Below are 14,765 nucleotides of genomic sequence, written 5' to 3' on the forward strand. Positions count from 1 at the left end.
CCTACATTAAACTGGATAATGGAAAAAAACCTGATGACTGAACCAAAACAAACATATGGCAAATTCTAATTTAGATGAAAATAAGGTAATACAAGTATCTATTTTAGACTCTTTTGAGGCTGCTCAGGAGGAAAAGGGAGGAGAGAGTTGTGTTGTGATGCTAATTTCAAGGCCAATTCGTGAAATATTTCTGTAGAAACATTTGTACAAGTAGGTGGTTGTTTACTCAACTGTATCAAGTTCTGTGGCCGTACACTTCACCCTGATACTACATATTGAAGTTGAGGAACTGCAGCACATCTGAAAAGCGCCAGACAGTTCACTGTTTTGCATATAAACTGGTATCCTGACTGCCTTTTTTTTCGCTGGACTTGAAACAATAGAACTATTAGAAGACTTGACTTTTCCACTACATTAGAATTAGTGAAGATTTGGTATCAGATCCACGACTGTAGGTGAGAGGGAAGCATAGCATTTCATATTTTGTGATGGGTTTAACATGATATTTTAAGAAGTTTCACACAATGAAATATTTAGCAAACAAAAAAATACCTTTTGGACAGATGGGAAGGAGGAGGATAAAAGGCAATTCTGTGGCTGCAACAAAAGGCAATTCTGGCTGCCACAAACAGTTTTAACAAAGATTAAGGAGAAAATGGAATTTCTGACTTGAGAAAATTTAAGGTTGTTCATGTGAGACTCAAACTAGCATTGCTAGTTCCAGACCATGTAAACAAAGACAATCAACTTAAGGAATAAGGACCTTCCAGCTAACTACTTTGGTTTGAGGAGCCTGAACACACTGTGCATATGCCAAGAAAAAAGATCTCCTATTCCAGTTTGCTGATTTTTAAGAGTTAATTTCGCTGTAAGAACATTGTGCTGTTCCTCTAAAAGCATTTCTACTAAAACACAACCGTTGTTACAGTGTAGGGAGAATTAATACTGTCTAAATGTAGTCACTGCGTTTTGGGCTTCATTAATACGCTGTGGGGAAAAGCACCCAGGCGAGGTTCCCTGACCTGCCCGCTGAGGGCGTGTACGACCGCTCGTCCAGGGACAGGACGCACCCATCTTAGTCACCTAAGTCAGACGGCTGAAACGAGACATGGTAACACTGAATCACTGAGGCTGAAAGAGGTCTTGGGAGGTCACCAGCCCACCTCCTGCTCAAAGGGTCAAAACTGACCTTGGACCAGGCTGCTTAGGGCTTTGCACCAGCAGGCCTTGGAGCACACTCCAAGGACAGAGAGTCCACATCTCGCTGGGCAACTCTCCATCTCCCTACTTACAAATCAATATCCTATAAAATAGAAAATACTGGGTTTATTAACAAAAAGCTCTTTTGGTCACAAGCAGTCATATAACTCATGTTAATTACTGCCCTAATTTCTGCATTTCCATTTCAGCAGTATTTTGCTGTAGTCCTGATGGTTTCAGGGCATACATGTAACACAGTTTTAGGCAGAGGGGTCATCTTTTATTAAATGTACCTGTTTATCGGGAAAATTAAGACAAGCTTCTGGATGGACTGCATACCAATACACCACTGACTCAATAGAAAGACTGTTTTTATGGCACAGAACTTTCACGCAGTTTCCTACAGGGTTTTAACTCCCTCCTCTTTTCTCCTAGATGATATTTTCATAATACTCTCCCTGTACTGCTGGGATGCCACTAACCTTTTCTTCAGAGATGGTCTACTTGATACATAGCTAACCAAACTCTGAGCAGTTGTTCCGTATTTAGCTTGGGAAGCTGCTGATTCATTTTCAGATTTGAAAAAAGACGTGTATGCTTGAAAGCTCATTTGCTTTTTCCAGCCGTACCACTTAAGTGACACTATCCATCCCTGTAAACCTTGTCTGATTTCTGCAGAAACTATCACAGGTGTCTCAGCCTTTGCTGCTCTTCTCGCTCTTTCACTAACTCAGAAAAGCATAAAGCTGAGGAAGCAGTAAAGAAGGCCGCCACAATAAGCAAACTGCACCCTTATGAACACAGGGGTAGGGAGTGCTACAAGCATGCCAACACTATAAAAGCAGAAAAGTAAAAAAAAAGTTCTTAAAACTGTGTAGAAGGTTTCACCTCTAGGCCTGTGGACATCTGCAAAATGAGGTATCTTTTTAAATTATGACACATTTTATATCATTCACATATTAGGTGAGTTGTGCACGGAAGCACACGGAAGTGCGATATTGTGTCTGTTTAACGAAAATTAAGGACATATGTATGATGTACAACAAATCATTTTTCTCTGTTTAACAAATGATAAAAGGATAGATATGATACTGGAAGCCTCTCTTCATGGGGTAAATCCTAGCAACGGCCTGCAATGTTTCACAGAAGGATTTTTCTTTTAATTCCCCAAAATGCTGCTTATCCGCAGCAGGGTCTTATAATCAGCAGGACAAGGTTTCTTCCTGAGTCAGCCAGCACTGACATCCTGGGGCAGGACGATTACAAACCATATAACTACAGATATTCACCCCTCCCAGAATGACAGACTTTGCCACAGTTTAATTACATATTACTCACAAAATAGTTTCCTTCTATCCATTTCAAATTTGTTTCTTGAATTAACAGTGATGCATTTTTATTACAACATAAATGCTTGTTATTAGATGGCGTGACTATATAGCTTTTTGGCTAGAGTTTTGGAAGGAAAAGATTTCTGATCCCTGTTTGCACAACTCTGTATTTTGCATTAAAATTACCATTAGCCAAAACATGTAACAGAAGCAAATACCTAAAATACATAAGCAGACCATTCCGCCAACTGTGCTCAATACCAGACTAGAGTTGTTCTCTTTGGAACAGACAGAATCTCCATCCTCATCTTTAGAGGAGAAAACATTTCCACAGTCCCCTCCCACCACACCAGACGGCTTCCAGCCTGGTGGTTAGGGTGTGCGTGGGGAAAAAGAGGGTTTGAATCCTCTCAGGCAGTGGCAGGAACAGGACTAACTTCAAGTGGAGGACACAGCAAGCACTTGCAAGAACACATGATATAAAAAGCAAGTTATCGGTGCCGTAAGTGTGACTCCTGTTCCACTTCTGAAAGAAAGGATTCAATATCTGCTTTCAGAAAGGCAGATGTTCATGGTTCTGAATCCCAAGTAGAAAGAGTTGACTAAGTCTTCAGGGAGAAGTAGAATTAGGACTAGTCCATGGTATTTTCTGCTAGCTTATTTTGGTGGCATCTCACAGGGCTTGCTGGAGTTTATAGAATCAGGTTAAGGTACTTAGAGACTGACAGACAAGCAGCATGACAGCCGAAGCTGTTACTCTCCAGGTCTTCCCACAGGCAGGGATGCTGGACCTACTGATGAATCAGATCTTGAACTGCTCCAGTTTGCATTTAGTTTGTTACGGTAAACTAATGAAATCTGCAGTTAAGAGTATCTAAGCTCATGAAATAGCTCACTTGTAGTGGAAAAGGGGTTTTCCTTGCCACATGGTCCTGTTTCTTCCTTGTGCTACCTCCAACACCAGTTAGACCTCCCCGTGAATCAGCCCAGTTCACCAATGCAGCAGGAGACAATGCAGCTTCCTGGGAGAGGGGGGAGGTTTGGTGACTTGTTTGGAGTCTTCTGACTGGTGACCTCTATCAGTGGCTGAGCAGGTCTGGTGAGTACCAAAGCTGGCGTGAGGCAGGCAGCAGGAGCTTGTGGAGGTGGGTGAGCGTGAAGCTAGGAGGAGACTGGGCCTCTCCCTCCTGATCATGAGAAGCCCACAGATTGCCTAACTGAGCCTCCTGAAGTTGCAGGTGTGCTCTGCGGCGAGGAGACACGCTGCTCATGGATAAGAGTTCTGCTGTGAGGGCCAGGTATATTTCACAACACGGAGTGTCACAACTCTTGTGGCTTTCTGCAGGTCTAACTAAATAATGACACCATTCAGTTTTCCTGGAATGCGTAAAAAATGTGTGCAAAACCCTCCCAGGCTACCTAATTAATGTTTCTGTTAGCCTTTCTAATCCAAAATTAATACATTTAAATAGCTAATGCCTTGCTAAGGCAAGAATTGGAGTTATTACCTAACAGAAGCATTACACTTTACAAAAATGTGAAAAACAGTCTGATGCCTCTTCAGATCTGCAGTAGCTAGACAGTTAAGTTATTCCAAGTTTTCCTTTGTTAATCTGAACCTTTTAATGCACTAACTGGATTCTGAGACCGCTTTTTAGGAGCACTACCTCTCAAACAAAATGTCATGCTGAAGTGCGTGTGTGCAGTGTTTTAGATTGCTCTTTCTCTTTCAAAAAATAACCCATCCTGTTTTATCTCCTCATGATAGCAGCAGTGAACCATTTTTATTATCTTTCCTAAGTTTCCTGCATGTGTATTATGAATCCTGAAATTAAGCATGATCACAGTAAACCTCTCAATTTTCTGTTAACTAAAGGAAAAATTAAAATTCTCTACTAGGATAACGGGAGAAGGGTAAAAAACCCACGACATTAGGCATACTGACGCCCATAGTAAATGTCAATATACATATGCTTTTGCCTTTCTACAACATAACACATCTGTGTTTACTCTAAATCTAAAATCTAATCACATTTGGTTGGGGGGCTGGTAATTCTCTGAGACTGGCATAGTCTGGTTTTGAAATTCACATACTTTTATCATTACAGATCATCTAAAGCCTTCAACGTGATAAATGTCAAGCAAAGTCAATTCTTAGCTCTCAGTTTTGACAGCTTCTCTTTCAATCTAGATTGCTCTATAAAAGCAATTCCCTTTTTTTTAACAAAGCTAAACTTAAAACACACATAACTTTTGCCAGATTTCCCTATAAAATCTGCTAATTGTCTTTTAATTATCATTCTTCCCCATGAGGGACTGGAAGGATTCTGGTTCTTCAACAGATTTGACTTCGAATGTGCAAGTGACAAAAACTGGTAGCTCAGGATAATCCAGGCTCCCATTAACAGAGTGCCTGAAAATAAGCTGGGTTTTGGGAAGAGTACAGAAACCCTGTGGAAGAAGAGATGCTTAATATTTCAGCTGTTCACTGTCTGTTTGTGGTCACATGCCTGAAAGGCTTAGGAGACGAAAGCAGTGGCCCTCTCAGTGCTTCGTACAGAGGACTGCAAGTTTGGGGGTTTTCAGTGCTCTGTGGCGGTAGGCAGTGCGATGCCAGAGCGCGTTCCCGACCCGTGGGATCGTTCTCCCAATTCGAACACTACCTGCGGAAACTCTTGTTCAGACACGACAATTCGTTTTAAACTGGCTGGTGGTTTTTTAAGAGCCAAGACTCTTGGGTAGGGTTGTCACTAAGTGTGCAAGTGGCTGAACTTGAAGAGCTCACCTAAGCAGCTCTTAGCAGTAACCAGCATCTGATGGCACCGTATCATGATATCTATAATCTATCCAACAAAAGTGTCATTTAAATCCATTTAATTAGGTTTGAGTTAACATCCCCTGGGAGCACATTACATCTTTTAAAGATATTGTTCCGTGCAAGCAGTAGCTTCAGAGTGGCATTGCTTCGTTGGTTAAATTCATATATTTTCAGTTACTGCCATAAACTTAAGGGATGAGAGAGGTTTTAAACAGAGCATAATGACACGATAGCTGTTTAATAAACTGATAAATACATGTGTACCTACATCTCCCTATTATCATGCTGTATCAGGGTCCTGCTGTCTCTTTCAGGGCCGGTGGATTGGTGAGAAACGCAACTTCTTTATTCAGTTTCCAACTACAAAGGAAAATCATGCTCTTCTGTTAGAGGAAGTCTTATATGGAATAGTGTTATAATAATTAGAACAAGTTTAGTGTTACACTGATTGGAGTAAACAAGCTCTGATTTCCTCAGTAGGTAATTTTTAATTTCAGATCAGGAAGTTACTATGACTGTGACACCCTAGAGGAGGTACTTGTCCCAGAACATGGTGAGAGCAGCAGTTCAGCTCAGTCGTCCTAGTGGTACTCACCGATTCTGTAGTTAAACTCGTTCTCCCTAACCTCATTTTTCAGGAAATTACAGCCAGGTCAAATGGACTGTTTAAAACAAAGTTATTTTAAAATTGATTTGATGGTTTCCTACTTACAGTGATGGGCTTGGTAAAAAAGCATAACAGGGGGATTGATTGAATTTACTGATGGTTTACAGTCCAATTCCACGCTGTTTATGTACTGGGGTAAGCTGTCTTTAGCGGACAGCTTCTGAGTATGGAGCAGTAACCATGTTAATACGTAGGTATTTAAGTTGTCTTGTTGAACGCCGAGCTGTCTATCAGAACTCTAATCTGACGATCTTCAGTTTATGATATAAAACATCACTCAGTTACATTTAAAATAAAAATGGAGTCCTAAGCATATCTTGGAGTCGCTCCTTTTATTTTCATGTTCTGCATGAGAGGAGCTTATTTAAGAGCATGATAACTTTAAAGCATTTTGACTTTATTTTCTAATATTGTTGTATAGCTTCTGTTTTTAAGCACAGACCAAGAAAAACAGAAAGTGTTAAGCACACATGTGAGAACTAGTTGCATAACATGTAGGTTGCCAGTAGTACTGCTGCAATATTCACAATTAAGAGATAAAATCAATATACTTAATAATTTAACTCTTAAATACCATTGCAGAAGAGGAAGTTCTGTCTTTATTTTCTAAGTGGTACCAGGACCTGCTGTTGCTACAACGATGGAGAGGAAGGAAGCAAAAAGCTTTCTCTGTGTATTTATGTAGTTTCCAGGGCAGTTTACATCAATTCAAAATGTAAGACGAAACATGATGTCATTCCCAAAGTCAGGCACTTACTATACTTCATCAAGTCTGAAGTTATTTCACAAATAACTAAGTAAATACACATTTACCATAATATTTGGCATATTGTCTCTCTTTAATTGTCCTCTGACAAAATCAGAGACTTCTTTTTTTCCAAATCATTCTCTTATCTGACTGCAAATTTTATCTTTAACGCTTGCTAGCTGTCACGGGCAAACATTTTGTTTCATCAATTACATCCTCCTGTAGAATATACTCTTTTAAAGCTTCATGTTGCTGTGCAATCTATAAAAATAATGGTGTGAACATTAAGGTAGAGGAACTGGTGGCATTTTAGGATCAGTGTCAAAGATTCTATCCCAGGTTAAGTGATAGTAATTAAAAAGATGGGAGACCTGGAGACAAGTCTGTGCAAGAGCCAGTGAGGCTGCTGAACCAGCACAGCAGCTATTGGGAGTCACTGGGCAAGGACATCTAACTGGTCGGTGCTATGTAAACCACTAAACAGCGCTGGGTTTGACACAAGTGTTACCATTTAATAGACCCAATAATCCCCTACATTAAAAAACTTCTGCCGCAGCAAAGACTGAGGTATTTTTCAGTGGCACAACTGCATGGGAGGAATAATTGTGTAACGCTAATGAAAGTGATGTAATCAATTTGCAATCATGCTTTCCTGTAAATTCACTTTTAATTTTACATTTGGTCAATACAGGCATTGTATCCAAAAAGCATGTGTCTCCTTCTGTAGACATGACTGACAAGCCCTGTGTGCAACGTGCTTCCAAACCAAACATGACTCAATACCTTTGGGTCGGTAACTCATACAAACGATGAAGAATGGTTTTGGTAATGTTCTACAGTGTTATCTTACAGAAAGTAGGAATTCATATGTTGGGGAAACATAACCAGAACTGTGTTTATAAAAATCCGTATGCTGTGTGACAATTGTGCCTTCTTGTAGGATACACACAGTTACTCAAACTAGCTGATTACATTGCTATACTTAAGGAAATTTGTTATATTAAAAAAATAAACACCTTTTCGACATCTACACTTTTCCCAGAGCAGCGTGTCTTTCAGCGCGAGCACTGCGATCGCTACTTGTGACATAAAGCACGCGAAAGAAAAATAAACGATGTGATTTGCAGAGCTTAAAAAAAACCCTTTTTGTTTCATTTCAGAGTGATGGAATCACAGATGTGGGTAAGTTCACAGCTGGCACAATGTGAAGTGTATTTTCACATAGGCCAGGCACAAGGTTCTCAGCAGAAGTTACCAGTTATACAATGGGGACCTCGAGTTGAGCCCTGCAAGTAGTTACAAACCTCTCGGTAGGGATCCTCTTACCTACAGTTTAACCAAGGAAATAATTCACTGTTTCTCTATGTCAGTTTACTTAAAATAGAAACCATTTCACGCTGAGCTATGGCAGGATATATTTGGCTTCTGGAAGGATGAAAATAAGCTGTAAAAGGCTGTTAAAAATGTCAAAGGGGTTAATTAGGAAAGTGAGCAGTCAGAGAAGTAACAAGTGCTACCTCCAAACCTCTGCTGAATGGTGTGCGTTAAAGGTGTGTACCTATCAGACTGCCAGATGAATGTTACTTGTTTGGAGGTAAAAAATTAAAATAAAACAAAAATCCCACAATAATTGGATACTACGTGTATAATATATTCAGAAAAACTATTTAAAATTCATGGATAACCTAAGTCCCTGATTGGCTGAGCCACTTAAGGATTGGCTAAGTTATAAAATAGAGTGTTAAGTGCTTGTTGACTGGCTCTGTTCTGAATAGCTCAGCAGACTGGAATTATTGAGTGTTTCATTGTGTCCCAGGTTTCCTTATCCAGAAAAAGTCCATTAGTCAGCAACTAACTAAGGCCTTTATAAGGAATTTTGGAGATTAAGATTAAATAAAGTACTGCAGAAGGAAATACCCAGTGATCAACGTTTCTAACTCAAAAAATGCAAAGCCCCCATTTCATTTCTGTTTGAACTGCCTCACTCCAGAGCTAGTCAGCAACATCGAATGTGATTGCCAGAAGATCAACGAGCTGTTTCTTGTCCCGTTCCTGAGGTTACACATTTTCTGAGACTCATTTTTTTCTTCTCCTTATGGGATTGATCTGCACTGCTGAAGTCAGTGAATGCATACGCTGACTTAGACATAATGTTGAGAAATGACTCCTTTCTCCACTGAAATCACTTGCAGGAAGAACTGTAAAAACTGTTTATCACATGATATCAAAACCCAGTTTGGGTAAGAAATCATGGATTGTCTCATAATAGTAGAAGCTGTCCACAGGCTTAAGTTTGGTGTGAACTTCAGAAAACAGTTTTACAGCCTGAAAGGTTTGGGGAAGTTTTTTAAATATAAAAGATTTTCAATGCATTTAAATTATATGTAAGTTTATGCTTTCTATTTGCCTACACATACACAATACACTGAGCAGTCCCCTCCATGCCGGAAAATCCAGATTGTTATCTCCAGCAGACCTCGAAAAAGTTGTCAAATGCGATCATGCCAGGCAGTAGTTTTTCACAGTTGCAGTGCAGTTGGTTAGCTACATTAAGCACTGTTGTTCATACCCCCTCTCCCAGGGATCAGCTCACCAGAAAAAACTATGTAACTGACACAGGGTGAAAACAAGAGTTACAAGAGCATCACTCAGCAGGAGGAAGGGTTTGTGTCTCTGCTCTGACGTGTGCACAATGGCTCTTAATTGTCTGGAGAGAAGATCTGCTGAAAAATGAAGAAATGTTCCCCTGATCTAGTGGCTCATGTGAAAATAAACCACCTAACTGGCAGCAGGACATACTTTGTAGCTATGCTACTATTATAGCTTGTGAAATATTACTGAGAAGAATTTCTGAAGGGGGGGGGGGAGACAACCATTTTTTTCCAAGCTTTTTTTGACCACTTTAGCTACTGAAATCTAAAAGAAGTAATCCAAGACATACTGCATGTAAAGTCTATACAGATGTAATGTACACACTGACTCTGAACCTCTTCTGGGGCTTAGTTTTGCAGCATGAGATGCTACCTCAGGGGCAGATATCATCAGCTGGGGATGGGTCTGTGGGGCTGCACTGTGGTGTCACACGATGCAGAAATAGAGGTTGCACTACCTGCTGCAACTGGGGGTAGGAGGCTGGGAGAAACTCACATTAACAACCCTTCTCCCTCCCTGCCCCTCTTCCCCAAAACCCGGGCTCTGAGGTTACATCTTCACTCCACATTTAACTCTTAGCTCCACTTGGCTCAACTGACAGAAGGCCAGAATGCAAAACTGTATTTAAGCTGCACACAACGGAATGAGCAGCTGATCTTCTTGTTCGAGCTTTCGTCCCTCCTCCCTGACAGATCAACTACCTCAAATTAAAACCACCTCCATGCACAATCAGAGGTTTGTGCATGTAGGTGTACATACAGAGCTCAGGTATGCCATGAAGCCAGGGACCAAGCAAGCTACTGAAGGCAAGCATGGAAAAGAACGACTGCAAGCCGGTTTGATCAGAAGGCGCCAACCCATGCAGGGCCGCCAGCTCAGTGCTCTCAAACGGAGCTTTGACCGAACCTCGGTTGAGCTTTGCTACGTCGCTACACGCCCGGACGGAGAAGGCGTGAGAACTGCAGCACCGCTCCGGCTGCACACACGGAGGGGACACAGCCTCCACGCCACAGCGGGATGAAAGACGAGGCCCGAAGCTCGGCGTTCAAACGCCTGCAAAGAAGGGGCTAGCCCGAGGGCCACCGGGCCCCCCGGCAGGGGCCTGGCGGCCGCCCCCTCCCTGCACCCGGCAGCGCCCAGCGCGGCCCCGGGCGGGCCTGGCGAGCGGGAGGAAGGGGGCGGGGGGGGAGCCCGGCGGGGGGGGGGGGGGAGCCCGGCGGGGGGGGGGGGGGCCGCGGCCCCGGGGCACGGCGGGAGGCGGCAGCCCCGCCGGGGGCACGCGGCGCCGGGGCAGGGAACGGACAGACCGCCCCGCTCACGGCCACGCCCCAACCGACCCCGCGCGCTCTGCGCTCGCCTCCCCCGAGCATGCGCGGAGGGGAGGGGAAGGCCGTCGGCGCGCATGCGCGTTGGCCACCCCGCGGGCATTACCTGCGAGCCGCCCGGTGCCGTCGCTTTCTTTTTCTTGGCGGGGCCGCTGCCGGTTCCCGGGCTCGCCGGGCGCTTCTTGCTACGGGATGGGGCGCCGGCGGGAGAAGAGGCCGCCGCGGGGATCAGACTCGCCATTTTCGGCGGGGCGGAAGCGGGAGAGAGCGCTCCCCCTCCCCCCGCCCCGGTCGCGAGGCAGCCCGCACATGCGCCGTGGCGGCGCGGGCGGTGGCCGGCGTCGTTGCGGCGCTGCGGGTGGGCATGCGCAGTAGCAGCGGTGCGACCGTCCGTGCAGCCCGCTCGGGCGGGCTCGGTCAGGGCGGCCGTTACCGCGGGGGCCGTCGGGGCGGGGGCGGTCACGGCGGTTTGCCCCCGCTGGTCAGGGTTCCCGCCGCCGGCCTGCGAGCCCGGTGTCTTGGCAGCTGGGGCGAGCCTCGTAGGAAGCGGCCTGCCTCCTCATCGCTTCCTCTCCGGGCCCGCGATAGCCCGGGCCTCTTCTCGGAAGCCTGGCTGCGGCGGCAGAGCCGGCCCCCGGGGGAGCTCAGCTCGCCTCACTTCGCCTCACCTCACCGCAGCCCGCCTGGCTGCGCGGCCGCGGGCTCGGCCTGGCGCCCGTCTGCGTGGGAGGTGGCTAAAACGGGACAAGCGTTGGGTTGGCGAACCGCAGGAGGTAGTGAGTGTGCGAGGCTGGCAAGGGTGCCATCGCCGAGCCCCGTGTATCACGGAGGGTTTGAGTGCTGCCGTGTGCAGTCATTTGGGAAGTGTAACCTTAAAAAGCCGTGTAAGACTCGACTGAATGCAAGCTGTAGTTTGGGAGATGAGGGACCTAGCCCCTGCACAGTGTGAGGCAGTTGCTGCCTTAAGCCAGGCCAAAGTGAGGTAAAGGTCATGCAAAACACTTTAGACCATGAGAAGGGGAATCTCAAATGTGTCAGCTTTTTCCAGTTGCCTTGATAAAGCATGCAGCTGGTTTTAATTGCTCCCTTCACTTGTAAGATTGTGAGCTCTGAGAAACAGAACACTCAGAAACACTGCTAAGTGTTCTATGGGATCGTCCACACTGTATAATCCTTTAAGATGGAAGTTGTGAGTAATTACAGTTGTCATTAAAAGATTTAAAAAATATGACTACAGCTAGATGATACTGAATTTCTGGGTAGTTCATCCTGGTACAGATTTGATTGCTTCCACCCTCTTTTGACACAGCTAGTGGCCTGGTCCAGCAGTTTTACCTCCTGTTGGAATCTGGAGTAAACTTTGCACCGGAGCAATGTACCAGAATAGATTTGTGGTGATTCAAACTGTGCTTAAAAGTGTTTCCACAGTCCTCTTGCTGTCTGTGCTGTTTCATACCCTACCCCAGAGAACTGGTTGGTGGTAATACGGGGTTGCAGACAGTTCTCGAGCTGCTTGATGGCTATTTAAACTGGTTTTAGCTTCTCTATGCTTGCACGCACCTGCATTCAACGTACTGGTCAACTTATGACCATATTTGTTTGAGCTACCGCTATGCAGCGCCTGCCTACTAGGCTTCTAGCTGCAGCTGTATGAGATCCTGCCCCAGCACATGCCTTGTGGAGAGGCAGAGGTCCAAGAAGTTGATATTCAGGCATAAAAATTAGGTCACGTTTATAGACGGTGCTGTAATGAGGACTGAGCTTGGTCACAGTAGGGGTGCCAGGCAGTGCTGTGTAAAACAAAAGCTTTGAAGGTGGCCTGAAAGAGAGTTGAAGACAAAAGCCTGGACTTCTAGGCTGTGTTCCAGGCACCTGTGTATGTAGCAGAAAAGCAGGACAAGATTTGCTTTCAAGTGGTGTAAGCAAGGCCTTGTACAAACATCCAAGCCCTATCTTCTTCCCAACGGCAGTCGTTGTCGTTCTGTCTGAGCGTGCAGGCTGCCAGCAGCGCTGCCGAGCAGCCTGGTAGACACGACGGCGTTTGCCCTTAGTGGTTGTTGTAGGCTGCTGTGTGCTGTGCAGTATGTGTTTCCTCTCGCTTCAGGCGACAGCTCAAGATGGTGACCCGAGTTTGAAATTAACAGGGGCGCTGGGAATTGCAGGGGAGCCGTGTCCCCTGACAAAGCCAGATGTGCTTTGCTGTGTGCTCGAAGCGTTGATCTTGTCTTAGTCAGCCTTTTTTCGTTCCCAGGGCTGGGTCCCAGCTCTTTCCCACGCACATGCTGTGTGCTCAGCTCCCAATTAAAAAGAAAGTATACCTTATCATCGGAATGTTTTTACTGAGAGGAGCATCTTTGTTTGCTGCTGCTGCAGAGTAAATGTTACGTGTGAATCATGCCGAGAATGAACATGCTGCATCAGTGAAAGTTTTTAAATAGCACTTAGCCAGGCGTTTGCTTATCTGTACCCGTTTTTATCAATTGGTTTACTAAAAACAAATTCACAAGGCCCATGTGTATTGCAGCAGTGTTAAGTACAATGCAGTTTTACATGGTACCAAATGCTTTGCAATCCCAGAAGACCTGCAACTCATCGGAAAATAGCAATAATGGCGATGTAAACGGTGAGAGTGTCTGCAGGGGATGAGTAATAGAATTAGGGGTGTGGGAAGGGCTGTGGAGTGGCAAGGCTGCCTTCTTCCCACTCCTTGAGTGGCTGTCCACACCCCAGCCCTGCTGAAAATTAAGAGGTGGTGTTCTGATGGGCAAGTGCAATATGTATCTCACCAGGCTCCTGTTACATGCTTAAATGGCCAGTTGCTTTGTGACACGGCCGAGGGCTCGCATGAAGAAGTGCAAATTGCAGTTGCTAGTCTGGCTTGGCGTGATGTGGCTCTTCCTGCTGTTCATTTTGAACCTGGCTCGAGGTGAACACTGTTTTCCTCACGAGTACTGCAAGGTCTGGTTTTATATGCTGCCTTGCTAATAAGAAAAATACAGCTCAGCAATAACCCTGCGTGCTCTTGGATGTGAGCAGTCACCCACCTGCCTGTCAGTAATAGTCTCAGTGGACTGGAAAGGCTCCCTGCACCTTTCTCGAGGGAGGGAAAATGCAGGAGTCTCCTGAACTAGGGAAGAAGATCTCAGGCTCCTATCCCAGGTTTGTGAGGTGGGGTTTTGGTCTTTTTGTGCGGGGTTGGGTTTGGTTTTTTTTTTTACTCTTTATCTGCATGAAAACTGACCACTAACGATAGTTTTCATGTCATGCAGAGGGAATTACTCCAGTGTGAAGCTGTTGAGGCGTATGAAGGGTGTTGTGTGCCTCGTGATTAGGATAATTTAAGGTTAATTTTTTTCTTTTTTTCTTAACAGAGGCAGAAAGTGATGAGAGACAAAAATGTTTGGAAACCCAGGGGAAGGATCTTTAGCATGAGTTAGGATCAAGCAGAGCGAGCGAGGGCCCTGGCAGCCACACTCTGCCCCCGCACAGGCTGTGCCCATGAGCCACGGGGGGCGTGGGAGGGCTCTGCTGTGCGGGTGGCTCTGCTGCGGGCTGCGAGGCGTGACATCCGCCGCTGGGACAGCGAGGACTGACCTGAGGTGGCGGAGGATGGCCTGCCATTGTGAACGTCCCTGAGGCGTGTCTGGAAGGGCAGGGACAGCCGATGGAGGAGCTCCGTAGGCAGGAACGGTTGGGGCAGCGTAGGCGTTGTCAGAGCTGCTCCCTGCCCCAGCCCCAGGAGTGGCTTCCCAGCGAGCGGAGAGTTGTGCCAGCTCCCTTCCCGCCCGCACCGGCCAGCTGGCCCGGCAGAGCGGCTGGTGGCCGTGGGACACCGTCCGACTGCTGCGTTCGGGCTGTGGGGGAGCAAGTGCCTGGGATGCTTGCGGACCGAATGCACCGGTACTCTTCTGCTCCATCAAAAGGAGAAGGGCGGTCTCCAAAACTGTGAATTTATTTGAATTTGAATCTCTCTCAGTACCTGATTTACATCCCACCTGGCTGTTGAGCTTTCAGCTTTCCTACT

The 14,765-nt window shown here is 45.6% G+C and overlaps 1 protein-coding gene across 1 annotated transcript in view; it reads right to left on the reverse strand.

Moving 5' to 3' along the window:
• Positions 1 to 10,932, reverse strand: part of INO80C (INO80 complex subunit C) — a 31,278-nt gene extending 20,346 nt beyond the window's left edge. The window contains exon 1 of the mRNA XM_086469353.1: positions 10,848 to 10,932. The gene's annotated coding sequence lies outside the window, so the exon portion shown is untranslated. The remainder of the gene's footprint in view (positions 1 to 10,847) is intronic.
• Between the last annotated feature and the right edge of the window lie 3,833 nt (positions 10,933 to 14,765).

This window comes from Leptosomus discolor, chromosome 8, assembly GCF_034619465.1.
Source record: "Leptosomus discolor isolate bLepDis1 chromosome 8, bLepDis1.hap2, whole genome shotgun sequence".
Taxonomy (NCBI): domain Eukaryota; kingdom Metazoa; phylum Chordata; class Aves; order Leptosomiformes; family Leptosomidae; genus Leptosomus; species Leptosomus discolor.